At 39.8% G+C, this 14,239-nt stretch overlaps 2 non-coding genes across 2 annotated transcripts; both read right to left on the reverse strand.

The window, feature by feature from the left end:
- Nucleotides 1-3,736: 3,736 nt before the first annotated feature.
- Nucleotides 3,737-3,808, reverse strand: TRNAC-GCA (transfer RNA cysteine (anticodon GCA)). The gene has a single exon. It is a non-coding gene; the product is annotated as a tRNA-Cys (tRNA).
- A 9,815-nt stretch (nucleotides 3,809-13,623) lies between these two features.
- TRNAC-GCA (transfer RNA cysteine (anticodon GCA)) lies at nucleotides 13,624-13,695 on the reverse strand. The gene has a single exon. It is a non-coding gene; the product is annotated as a tRNA-Cys (tRNA).
- Nucleotides 13,696-14,239: the final 544 nt, after the last annotated feature.

A 14,239-nucleotide genomic window follows, 5' to 3' on the forward strand; every position in this document is an offset into this window, starting at 1 on the left:
CAACTTTATTTATTCAGTAATATGTACAAAATGGAAGAAACATGCAATCACCATCAAAGCAATGCATTTTCAGCCACCAAACCCTCCTTATAAGTATAAGGGGTACAAAAGATGTCCTTTATCTGCCTTGGTAAAATACAGTGAGGTTTTGATTGCAAGAATTCAATAATTTCGTATCACATGTAGATCTTGGAACATGGAAAAAAAACTTTTGTCAAATGCACAAATTCTGCAAAACTTAACTGCTTCTCTACTGCAGTTTGTTGATTTTGTGCTAAGAGTATAGTTAAACCCAATTGTTCATTGTTTTTTTTATATGAAATGATGATATATCCTATTGTTTCTTACATTGCATTGGCTTGAAAAACATTTTAACAGGATCTATTGACGAGGGTATATGATTATGAAACAGGGACTTCTTGAACTGCACTCCTATGCTCTACCACTGAGTTAAACCCTTGAATGCTGAAAACTGCCCTTTTTTAAAAAGGTGATAGAGTGGGTGACTGTATGGAACTTGTAGAACTAATGACATCAGTGCACTTCTGGTCAGCTGTACAAATTAATACATTTCATTAAGGGCATATTATTGGTTTCCACCACAGTTTTATAACATTCATATGAGCTTCCAATGGACTGTTTCAAACTGATAATATCACCAGTAGAACTTGGGTGAATGTAAAACACAGCTTGTATCATATGAAGAAATACTGAACAGTTTCATGGTATTTACCCTATGTTTTAGGAGATGATCAGGAGTATTTCAAATGTAGAAATGTGTTGCTCATTACATAAAATGCTAAGATTGTAAATGTTTTCTTCAATTTATTTAATTAAAAAAATATTTCTACAGGTAAAACAGTTGAACAAGGGGGCACCCAGATTTGAGCTAGGGACTTCCTTATCTGCAGTCAAATGCTCTACCACTGAGCTATACCACCAGTTCTGAAAAGTTCACCTTTATTAATTCAGTAATATGTACAAAGTGCAAGCAGCATGCAATCACCATCAAAGCAATGCATTTTCAGCCACCAAACCCTCCTTATAAGTATATGGGGTGCAAAGGATGTCCTTTATCTGCCTTGGTAAAATACAGTGAGGTTTCCATTGCAAGAATTCATACATTTCGTATCACATGTAGATCTTGGAACATGGAAAAAAAATATTTTGTCAAATGCACAAATTCTGCAAAACGTAACTGTTTCTCTACTGCATTTTGTTGATTTTGTGCTAAGAGCATAGTTAAACCCAATTGTTCATTGTTTTGTATATGAAATGATGATATATCTTATTGTTTCTTACAGTGCATTGGGTTAAAAAATACATTTAACAGGATCTATTGAAGAGCGTATATGGTTATGAAACAGGAACTTCTTGAAAAGCACTCCTACGCTCTACCACTGACATAAACCCTTGAATGCTGAAAACTGCCCTTTTTTTAAAAGGTGATAGAGTCGGTGACTGTATGGAACTTGTAGAACTAATGACATCAGTGCACTTCTGGTCAGCTGTACAAATTAATACATTTAATTAAGGGCATATTATTGGTTTCCACCACAGATTTATAACATTCATATGAGCTTCCAATGGACTATTTCAAACTAATCATATCACCAGTAGAACTTGGGTGAATGTAAAACACAGCTTGTATCATATGAAGAAATCTTAAACAGTTTCATGGTGTTTACCCTATCTTTCAGGAGATGATCAGGGGTATTTCAAATGTAGAAATGTGCTGCTCATTACATAAAATGCTAAGATTGTAAATGTTTTCTTCAATTTATTTAATTAAAAAAATATTTCTACAGGTAAAACAGTTGAACAAGGTTGCAGTCAGATTTGAACTAGGGAGCTCTTGATCTGCAATCACATGCTCTACCACTTAGCTATACCCCAAGTTCTGAAATGTTCACCTTTATTAATTCAGTAAAAAGTACAAAGTGCAAGCAACATGAAATCACCATCAAAGCAATGCATTTTCAGCCACCAAACCCTCCTTATAAGTATATGGGGTGCGAAGGATGTCCTTCATCTGCCTTGGTAAAATACAGTGAGGTTTCCATTGCAAGAATTCATACATTTCGTATCACATGTAGATCTTGGAACATGGAAAAACAATCTTTTGTCAAATGCACAAATTCTGTAAAATGTAACTGCTTCTCTACTGCAGTTTGTTGATTTTGTGCTAAGAACAGAGTTAAACCCAACTGTTCATTGTTTTGTATATGAAATGATGATATATCCTATTGTTTCTTAAAGTGCATTGGGTTGAAAAACATTTTAACAGGATCTATTGAAGAGGGTATATGGTTGTGAAACAGGGACTTCTTGAACTACACTCCTATGCTCTACCACTGACATAAACCCTTGAATGTTGAAAACTGCCCTTTTTTTAAAAAAGGTGATAGAGTGGGTGACTGTATGGAACTTGTAGAACTAATGACATCAGTGCACTTCTGGTCAGCTGTACAAATTAATGCATTTCATTAAGGGCATATTATTGGTTTCCACCACAGATTTATAACATTCATATGAGCTTCCAATGGACTATTTCAAACTGATCATATCACCAGTAGAACTTGGGTGAATGTGAAACACAGCTTGTATCATATGAAGAAATCCTAAACAGCGTAATGGTGTTTACCCTATGTTTCAGGTGATGATCAGGAGTATTTCAAATGTAGAAATGTGTTGCTCATTACATAAAATGCTAAAATTGTAAATGTTTACTTCAATTTATTTAATTCAAAAAATATTTCTACAGGTAAAACAGTTGGACAAGGGGGCACCCAGATTTGAATTAGGGACCTTTTGATCTGCAGTGAAATGCTCTACCCCTTAGTTATACCACCATTTCTGGAATGTTCACCTTTATTTATTCAGTAATATGTACAAAGTGGAAGCAACATACAATCACCATCAAAGCAATGCATGTTCAGCCACAAAACCCTCCTTATAAGTATAAGGGGTGCGAAGGATGTCCTTTATCTGCCTTGGTAAAATACAGTGAGGTTTCCATTGCAAGAATTCATACATTTCGTATCACATATAGATCTTGGAACATGGAAAAAAAAAATGTTGTCAAATGCACAAATTCTGAAAAATGTAACTGCTTCTCTACTGCAGTTTGTTGATTTTGTGCTAAGAGCATAGTTAAACCCAATTGTTCATTGTTTTGTATATGAAATGATGATATATCTTATTGTTTCTTACAGTGCATTGCATTAAAAAATACATTTTAACAGGATCTATTGAAGAGGGTATATGGTTATGAAACAGCAACTTCTTCAAAAGCACTCCTACGCTCTACCACTGACATAAACCCTTGAATGCTGAAAACTGCCCTTTTTTAAAAAGGTGATAGAGTGTGTGACTGTATGGAACTTGTAGAACTAATGACATCAGTGCACTTCTGGTCAGCTGTACAAATTAATACATTTCATTAAGGGCATATTATTGGTTTCCACCACAGTTTTATAGCATTCATATGAGCTTCCAATGGACTATTTCAAACTGATAATATCACCAGTAGAACTTGGGTGAATGTAAAACACAGCTTGTATCATACGAAGAAATCCTAAACAGTTTCATGGTGTTTGCCCTATGTTTCAGGAGATGATCAGGAGTATTTCAAATGTAGAAATGTGTTGCTCATTACATAAAATGCTAAGATTGTAAATGTTTTCTTCAATTTATTTAATTAAAAAAATATTTCTACAGGTAAAACAGTTGGACAAGGGGGCACCCAGATTTGAACTAGGGACCTCTTGATCTGCAGTCAAATGCTCTACCACTGAGCTATACCCCCAGTTCTTAAATGCTCACCTTTATTAATTCAGTAATATGTACAAAGTGCAAGCAACATGCAATCACCATCAAAGCAATGCATTTTCAGCCACCAAACCCTCCTTATAAGTATAAGGGGTACAAAAGATGTCCTTTTTCTGCCTTCGTAAAATACAGTGAGGTTTCCATTGCAAGACTTCATACATTTCGTATCACATGTAGATCTTGGAACATAGAAAAAAAACTTTTGTCAAATGCACAAATTCTGCAAAACGTAACTGTTTCTCTAAAGCATTTTGTTGATTTTGTGCTAAGAGCATAGTTAAACCCAATTGTTCATTGTTTTGTATATGAAATGATGATATATCTTATTGTTTCTTACAGTGCATTGGGTTAAAAAATACATTTTAACAGGATCTATTGAAGAGGGTATATGGTTATGAAACAGGAACTTCTTGAAAAGCACTCCTACGCTCTACCACTGACATAAACCCTTGAATGCTGAAAACTGCCCTTTTTTAAAAAGTTGATAGAGTGGGTGACTGTATGGAACTTGTAGAACTAATGACATCAGTGCACTTCTGGTCAGCTGTACAAATTAATACATTTAATTAAGGGCATATTATTGGTTTCCACCACAGTTTTATAACATTCATATGAGCTTCCAATGGACTATTTCAAACTAATCATATCACCAGTAGAACTTGGGTGAATGTAAAACAGAGCTTGTATCATATGAAGAAATCCTTAACAGTTCAATGGTGTTTACCCTATGTTTCAGGTGATGATCAGGTGTATTTCAAATGTTGAAATGTGTTGCTCATTACATAAAATGCTAAGATTGTAAATGTTTACTTCAATTTATTTAATTAAAAATATTTCTACAGGTAAAACAGTTGGACAAGGGGGCACCCAGATTTGAGCTAGGGACCTTTTGATCTGCAGTGAAATGCTCTACCCCTGAGCTATACCCCCATTTCTGAAATGTTCACCTTTATTTATTCAGTAATATGTACAAAGTGGAAGCAACATGCAATCACCATCAAAGCGATGCATTTTCAGCCACCAAACCCTCCTTATAAGTATAAGGGGTACAAAAGATGTCCTTTATCTGCCTTGGTAAAATACAGTGAGGTTTTGATTGCAAGAATTCAATAATTTCGTATGACATATAGATCTTGGAACATGGAAAAAAAACTTTTGTCAAATGCACAAATTCTGCAAAACATAACTGCTTCTCTACTGCAGTTTTTTGATTTTGTGCTAAGAGTATAGTTAAACCCAATTGTTCATTGTTTTTTTTATATGAAATGATGATATATCCTAGTGTTTCTTACATTGCATTGGCTTGAAAAACATTTTAACAGGATCTATTGACGAGGGTATATGATTATGAAACAGGGACTTCTTGAACTGCACTCCTATGCTCTACCACTGAGTTAAACCCTTGAATGCTGAAAACTGCCCTTTTTTTAAAAAGGTGATAGAGTGGGTGACTGTATGGAACTTGTATAACTAATGACATCAGTGCACTTCTGGTCAGCTGTACAAATTAATACATTTCATTAAGGGCATATTATTGGTTTCCACCACAGTTTTATAACATTCATAGGAGCTTCCAATGGACTGTTTCAAACTGATAATATCACCAGTAGAACTTGGGTGAATGTAAAACACAGCTTGTATCATATGAAGAAATACTAAACAGTTTCATGGTATTTACCCTATGTTTTAGGAGATGATCAGGAGTATTTCAAATGTAGAAATGTGTTGCTCATTACATAAAATGCTAAGATTGTAAATGTTTTCTTCAATTTATTTAAAAAGAAATTTCTACAGGTAAGACAGTTGAACAAGGGGGCACCCAGATTTGAGCTAGGGACTTCCTTATCTGCAGTCAAATGCTCTACCACTGAGCTATACCACCAGTTCTGAAAAGTTCACCTTTATTAATTCAGTAATATGTACAAAGTGCAAGCAGCATGCAATCACCATCAAAGCAATGCATTTTCAGCCACCAAACCCTCCTTATAAGTATATGGGGTGCAAAGGATGTCCTTTATCTGCCTTGGTAAAATACAGTGAGGTTTCCATTGCAAGAATTCATACATTTCGTATCACATGTAGATCTTGGAACATGGAAAAAAAATATTTGACAAATGCACAAATTCTGCAAAACGTAACTGTTTCTCTACTGCATTTTGTTGATTTTGTGCTAAGAGCATAGTTAAACCCAATTGTTCATTGTTTTGTATATGAAATGATGATATATCTTATTGTTTCTTACCGTGCATTGGGTTAAAAAATACATTTTAACAGGATCTATTGAAGAGGGTATATGGTTATGAAACAGGAACTTCTTGAAAAGCACTCCTACGCTCTACCACTGACATAAACTCTTGAATGCTGAAAACTGCCTTTTTTTAAAAAGGTTGAAGTGGGAGAATGGAAGACCAGGCTCCCGTCCTTCACCTCTTGCGCTTGGCCTAGAGGGTCACGACCCAGACACCCGCCACGAGAAGAGTTTGTCCATTTACCAGATGACCAAATACCCTGGTACAGGAACATACGGATGTGTCCATCTGCCTGCCCAACAGCCCGCACTGGCCATGCCGACACCTGCGGCACGGACCAACTAGACTAAAATCTACACGTCGTTAGAGATGCCATGACGACCTAGACAACGGGAAGCACATCTGTACAAATATACACACTGGACATTCCCACACCGATCTACACGAAGAATATACTCAGTGCTATGACGTAGGCGACAGGCATATTCACGGACGTGCATCTTTATTATTTTTACATAGGCTTTCAGAATGCAGAAACGCAAGACGCGTCATGAACTCATCTACAAAGCTTGCTCACGCTTCTCTTGAAACCAGTTACCACCATAAGAAATATAATGAAGACACGATACTGGTCATGGAACTATATGCTACTATAACCTAAAGCACCTATGCACCAAACGGACCACTTATGCACCAGGCCCAAGTAGGCCTCAAACAAGAGCTCCCGTGGACATTAACAAAGCAAGAGTCTCGTTGCTGATCCTGCAGAATGGGCCCGGTGAAACAACCAGCCAAGGTCGCAATGTTGCAAACCCACATTCCAAGAACAAAGCATCAAAGGCACGATGTTGCAACCTCGCACTCCGCGCACCAACGTTAAGGTCACACCTGCAAATTAAACCAGACACACAGTGGAAAAGCAATATTAATTGTGCAGAATTCTACCTCAAACACGGTCCCTCCCCACGTGACCAAGCCGAACCTGACGAGATGCCAAACCCAGGAGAGAAAAGGCGTCTGGATCCCTCGCTACGAGACACAGGCAGATACACTTGAAAGGCTCAATGGACATCTGCGACAGTGGGAGCGGTCAGCCTTCCAACTATGAATAAATCCTCACATTGTCTGCACGTACCCATAGTGAAACATTGTTGCAAATTGCAGGTACACCGAGAGCTGGGAACAGCGGTGGTCCCAGGCTGGGAAGCTCACGGGCGCACCAATCAGAACATGGGGCTCTTATCACTGACGCCAGTAATATTAACCAATCCTCAGGAGTCTTCATGTAACAATTCTCATGTATCTAATTGTAGGGACAACCCAGATGTATCACCTGACTACCCTTTGTCCACTAACATTGTCCTCTATATGTGTGCTATACTAACCCTACCACTCGAGCAACCAATTAAGAGTGGCGATAGGTTTTTTGTTAACTTTCTGAAGTGACGCAAGTAGCGCGTCATAATACAGTAAAAAGGGCCTGCGAGCCCCACGATTGTGTGTGTGTCAGGACGGACGCGTACGCTCCTTGACCCATCCCTGCCGTTTTGTCTAATAAACAGCAGAGTCACCTTGCTCCTTGTGTGTGTCTCATACTCTATCTCATCTGGGATACATGGGAGGAGTTGGGGCCTCCCTGCCTGGAGGTCTGCGGACGGCCCGGCCGACCCCGGCAGAATTTCCCCCCGACAAGTTGGAGGCACTGCTGAGATCTGTTTAAGATCGACTTTTTATATTTTACTTTTTCCAGGCACTCCCGTTGCGAGGAGGCCCGGCTGCGCGGCCCCCTCTGCCGTTGCCCCCTTCTGAGGACTACAGGACCATCGCGGAGCTGCGAGAAGACCGGACAGCGCAATCCGGATATTGGCCCTCCGGAGCCGGTTGAGAAGTATCCCTCCCGTGGTTGGCGAGTGTCCAGACGTGGTCCAGACGAGGGGAGTTGGCGAGCCGCTTGGAGGGGTGCACGCAGTCGAGCGGCCCTGCATCGAGAGAACTTGGTGAGCATGACACGCACAACAAGCAATGCGAAATTGTGAGGGAGGGGGGAGGAAGTAAATAAGGGAGGTGTTGTACAGATGCACGGCGAAGGTCTAACAACTTAGTGTTGCCAATGGAATGAATTGTAGCGAAACGAGTGCGAGAGCAGTCGGCTACGTTACGCGAAAGAGGGAGGGCGGAGCACGAAAACATCACGTGCGACCGCTCGTAAGGCACTGATTGGCCTAAGTCGTGACTACGTGTAAGGGTGGGGGTGTGTGTGGTTTCCTACGATTTGGCATTTATTGATCAATGAGTAGACGAGGATCCCTATTGTTCGAGCAAGAAACTCGATAGGTAGATGACGATTCCCTGTAGGCGGTGGCTAGTTGCCTAGTTGCCCAATACGGAAGATAATTGGCTGGTTAAGCCCTCCTGTTGAGGGGCGTATCACATGCGAGGCGACGCAGCGTGCGCAGTCCGATTATATTATTGATTTGATTACCTTGTTCCAGGAGTGACAGGAAGACAGCTGTAGGGTTAGCGGGGGTAGATTGCAAGTGTATTTTGAACTTAAAGAACATAATAAGAATGTACCAGTAGCTCGAAGAGATCGGTGACGTCACCAGTAGGGATTTAATAGGATATCGCGAACACAAGGAACTTTGGTTTTGGGAGTGGTGGGGAAGAGAAATATGATAAGGGAGCGGACACGGAGATAAACGATAAACGAGTGGATCGGGAAAAGGAGAAGGGGAGAGGGGCGTGGCTGCGCATGGAGAACGCCGGCCACGGCAAGTGTAAAAGGGGGAGGAGAACGGGGAAACAGGACGACTGTATAAGAGCGTCGTAAAGGGTACGCAGCCGCAGGGGGCTGAGTGCGCTTCGGCCACAGGTGGCCGTAAGGGTGTAGTAACAGAAGGGAATAGACAAATGTGAAACCATACATAAAGGATTGTCGTAAGTCCCCATACTTGCGGGGCCAGGTAAACAATATAAGGTTGTATATTGTAAACTACTAGTGAAGGGAAGGGTAACAAGTGGAGCGCCAATATGTCATACGGGACAGGGTCGGGAGGGTGAGGGAACACCCTCACTACACCACTACAACACATATGCACCACACTGCCACCCCATAGGGAGAAATTAATTAAGTACAGCATAGAGTGGACCCAGGGGACGGATAACAAAATGTTAACACCATGGCCGCCTAATTGTAGTTTCCATCCATATGCCCAACATTCACTGCTAAACCATCTGCACAATACATACAAGGGGAAGAAGTTGGCAAACCATGTGGAGGTGTTTAACTTATGGAGGATGTTCCAGGGGTCCTGACCAGGACCAAATGGAATGTTCACTATGGGGGAAACACCGGAAGAAAAGGAGATTAAGAAAGAAGGAGAGGATGGGAAAAAGGGGCGTGAAAGCACAAAGAATACGGGGAACGGAGGAGAGGGAGGAGAAAAGATTGATAAATCAGACGTAAAAAAGGAACCGAACAACGATATAACCATAACACCGGGAGTGAAAACAGAGGGAGGAGGGTTGTACCCTTTAAGAGAATTAGGAGAAATAGAAGGACAGTTAAGGGCGGCTGAAGGATACTCGAACCCGGCATACAGCCCTCCACCATATGTGGCTCATAGGAAGATGCCAGTGGGGGAGGGGAGGATTGGAGAAGAGCAGACTGTAGAGATAGGAAATGATGAGTGGGTAGCTGCACAGATATTATTAAATTTACGAGGTTCACTAACTGGAGAAGAGAGGGAGGTAGTAAAGAGAACAGACGAGGATAGTGCAAGAGAGAGTGAAATGAGGGGGGAGGAGTTATTAAGGCAAAAGGAAGAGATTTTTGAGGAAAGATTAGCAAAGCTAAGGGATGAGCAGAATGAATTGATCAAACAGCTTGAGAGGGAGGAAAGAGAGAGAGTGAGGAAAAGGAAAGAAGGTAAGAACGAATTGGAAAAATTAAGGGAACGAAATGAGGAGCAAAGGAGAGAAGCTGAAAGGGTAAAAGCAGCAGCAGACAGGGTATCAAGAGTAGTGCTGAGAGAGAAGAAGAAGGAAGAAGAAGAAAGAGAAAAGGAAATGGCAATATGGAAGAGGAGGGTACTATCAGAGACAGCTAAGAAATATGAAGAGGGGAAAGTAATAGAAAGTATAGTAGAGAGAGAAAGAGTGAAATGGGAAAAGAAGAAAGAGAATGAACGAATATTGGAACAGATGAGCAACGAAGTGATGGAGGAATTGAAAAGGAAAAGGGAGGAAAATAGTAGGGAGATGGAGGAGAGAAGTGAAGGGGAAAGAGAAGGGAGGAGTAGGGAGAGTGAAAGATGGGGGGATGTATATAGAAGTAGAGAAGTAGCAACAACATCAGCACTAGGGGGAGCAGTTGGTAACAAAGGAAAAGGAGAAATAGACCTAATAGACTTAGAAACAGTAACAATAAAAGGGAAAAAGGCAGAGTGGGGGGTGCCATTTATGAATGATTTTTGCAGTGAGGAGGAAGAAGGAGTGGAGAGAGAAGGATGAAAGAGTGAAAGGGAAAGCTTAGATAAGCTATACCTCACTCGAACAAACATAGACTCGCCATGGATCAGTAGGAGAAGGGAGGACCTGGAGAGAAGTGAGGAGGGAGTGCAAGGACTAGTGGAAGGACAAACCCATGAAACCACACCATCCCCATCTCCATCACGCCCTCCCCCATCGCACCCTACATGCTCAACCACCGCACGCTCGCTGCGCAGAATAAAGCTCGCGCCCTTCATGGACGAACTGACACCCTATGCATGTCGGCTTAGAGACCTCCCTAGTCGCAGGCAAGACAGACAAATAAACACGCCCACATTAAATACAGGAAATGACGAAAGGGGAAAGGATGGAGAAGGAGTTAGGAGCAGGGGTAATAAGGACAGAATTGAAGAGGTAAAGGAACCGGAAGAAGAGGAGGGGTGTGAGGACTCGATATTATGGAACGTAAAGGGTGACACAAGACACAACTTAATGCCACTGTTGGAGAGAGGAGGGGTTAGACCACAGTACGTCCCTTGGAAGCATACGGATAAAGAAAATATAAAATGTAGGCTCCCATCACTAAGTGGAGGTGCGGGTAAGTGGATATATGAAATGGAAAAACACACCGCAGGACAGAAACTATCAGTAGGAGATGTAAAGGGCCTGTTAATATCAATATAAGGGGATAGAGCGGATGACATTTGGAAGAGAGCGGGATTCCATGGGGTAACAATAACAAACACATCGCATGATGGGGCACCATTTGCAAACTGCAGACATGCGCTATGGCAGGCACTGAGAGTACAGTACCCAGACACATCAGACATAGGAGCAATTACTTCCCGTAAGATGCGTGAAAATGAGGATCCTGTTGATTATATCCAGGATATCCAAGAGAAGTGGCGCATGGAAACTAGAGAACAATGGGACAAAACACCAGCCATATTTTATCATATACTATTACAAGGGCTCCCAGAAGGAGTTCAGAAACATGGTGTTTACCCTATCTTTCAGGAGATGATCAGGGGTATTTCAAATGTAGAAATGTGCTGCTCATTACATAAAATGCTAAGATTGTAAATGTTTTCTTCAATTTATTTAATTAAAAAAATATTTCTACAGGTAAAACAGTTGAACAAGGTTGCAGCCAGATTTGAACTAGGGACCTCTTGATCTGCAGTCACATGCTCTACCACTTATCTATACCCCATGTTCTGAAATGTTCACCTTTATTAATTCAGTAAAAAGTACAAAGTGCAAGCAACATGCAATCACCATCAAAGCAATGCATTTTCAGCCACCAAACCCTCCTTTTAAGTATATGGGGTGCGAAGGATGTCCTTCATCTGCCTTGGTAAAATACAGTGAGGTTTCCATTGCAAGAATTCATACATTTCGTATCACATGTAGATCTTGGAACATGGAAAAACAATCTTTTGTCAAATGCACAAATTCTGAAAAATGTAACTGCTTCTCTACTGCAGTTTGTTGATTTTGTGCTAAGAACAGAGTTAAACCCAATTGTTCATTGTTTTGTATATGAAATGATGATATATCCTATTGTTTCTTAAAGTACATTGGGTTGAAAAACATTTTAACAGGATCTATTGAAGAGGGTATATGGTTATGAAACAGGGACTTCTTGAACTACACTCCTATGCTCTACCACTGACATAAACCCTTGAATGTTGAAAACTGCCCTTTTTTAAAAAAGGTGACAGAGTGGGTGACTGTATGGAACTTGTAGAACTAATGACATCAGTGCACTTCTGGTCAGCTGTACAAATTAATGCATTTCATTAAGGGCATATTATTGGTTTCCACCACAGATTTCTAACATTCATATGAGCTTCCAATGGACTATTTCAAACTGATCATATCACCAGTAGAACTTGGGTGAATGTGAAACACAGCTTGTATCATATGAAGAAATCCTAAACAGCGTAATGGTGTTTACCCTATGTTTCAGGTGATGATCAGGAGTATTTCAAATGTAGAAATGTGTTGCTCATTACATAAAATGCTAAAATTGTAAATCTTTACTTCAATTTATTTAATTAAAAAAATATTTCTACAGGTAAAACAGTTGGACAAGGGGGCACCCAGATTTGAATTAGGGACCTTTTGATCTTCAGTGAAATGCTCTACCCCTTAGTTATACCACCATTTCTGGAATGTTCACCTTTATTTATTCAGTAATATGTACAAAGTGGAAGCAACATACAATCACCATCAAAGCAATGCATGTTCAGCCACAAAACCCTCCTTATAAGTATAAGGGGTGCGAAGGATGTCCTTTATCTGCCTTGGTAAAATACAGTGAGGTTTCCATTGCAAGAATTCATACATTTCGTATCACATATAGATCTTGGAACATGGAAAAAAAAAATGTTGTCAAATGCACAAATTCTGAAAAATGTAACTGCTTCTCTACTGCAGTTTGTTGATTTTGTGCTAAGAGCATAGTTAAACCCAATTGTTCATTGTTTTGTATATGAAATGATGATATATCTTATTGTTTCTTACAGTGCATTGCATTAAAAAATACATTTTAACAGGATCTATTGAAGAGGGTATATGGTTATGAAACAGCAACTTCTTCAAAAGCACTCCTACGCTCTACCACTGACATAAACCCTTGAATGCTGAAAACTGCCCTTTTTTAAAAAGGTGATAGAGTGTGTGACTGTATGGAACTTGTAGAACTAATGACATCAGTGCACTTCTGGTCAGCTGTACAAATTAATACATTTCATTAAGGGCATATTATTGGTTTCCACCACAGTTTTATAGCATTCATATGAGCTTCCAATGGACTATTTCAAACTGATAATATCACCAGTAGAACTTGGGTGAATGTAAAACACAGCTTGTATCATACGAAGAAATCCTAAACAGTTTCATGGTGTTTGCCCTATGTTTCAGGAGATGATCAGGAGTATTTCAAATGTAGAAATGTGTTGCTCATTACATAAAATGCTAAGATTGTAAATGTTTTCTTCAATTTATTTAATTAAAAAAATATTTCTACAGGTAAAACAGTTGGACAAGGGGGCACCCAGATTTGAACTAGGGACCTCTTGATCTGCAGTCAAATGCTCTACCACTGAGCTATACCCCCAGTTCTTAAATGCTCACCTTTATTAATTCAGTAATATGTACAAAGTGCAAGCAACATGCAATCACCATCAAAGCAATGCATTTTCAGCCACCAAACCCTCCTTATAAGTATAAGGGGTACAAAAGATGTCCTTTTTCTGCCTTCGTAAAATACAGTGAGGTTTCCATTGCAAGACTTCATACATTTCGTATCACATGTAGATCTTGGAACATAGAAAAAAAACTTTTGTCAAATGCACAAATTCTGCAAAACGTAACTGTTTCTCTAAAGCATTTTGTTGATTTTGTGCTAAGAGCATAGTTAAACCCAATTGTTCATTGTTTTGTATATGAAATGATGATATATCTTATTGTTTCTTACAGTGCATTGGGTTAAAAAATACATTTTAACAGGATCTATTGAAGAGGGTATATGGTTATGAAACAGGAACTTCTTGAAAAGCACTCCTACGCTCTACCACTGACATAAACCCTTGAATGCTGAAAACTGCCCTTTTTTAAAAAGTTGATAGAGTGGGTGACTGTATGGAACTTGTAGAACTAAT

The sequence above is a fragment of the Ambystoma mexicanum genome, unplaced genomic scaffold (genome assembly GCF_040938575.1).
Source record: "Ambystoma mexicanum isolate Mex_15411 unplaced genomic scaffold, UKY_AmexF1_1 Mex_scaf84, whole genome shotgun sequence".
In the NCBI taxonomy this organism is placed as follows: domain Eukaryota; kingdom Metazoa; phylum Chordata; class Amphibia; order Caudata; family Ambystomatidae; genus Ambystoma; species Ambystoma mexicanum.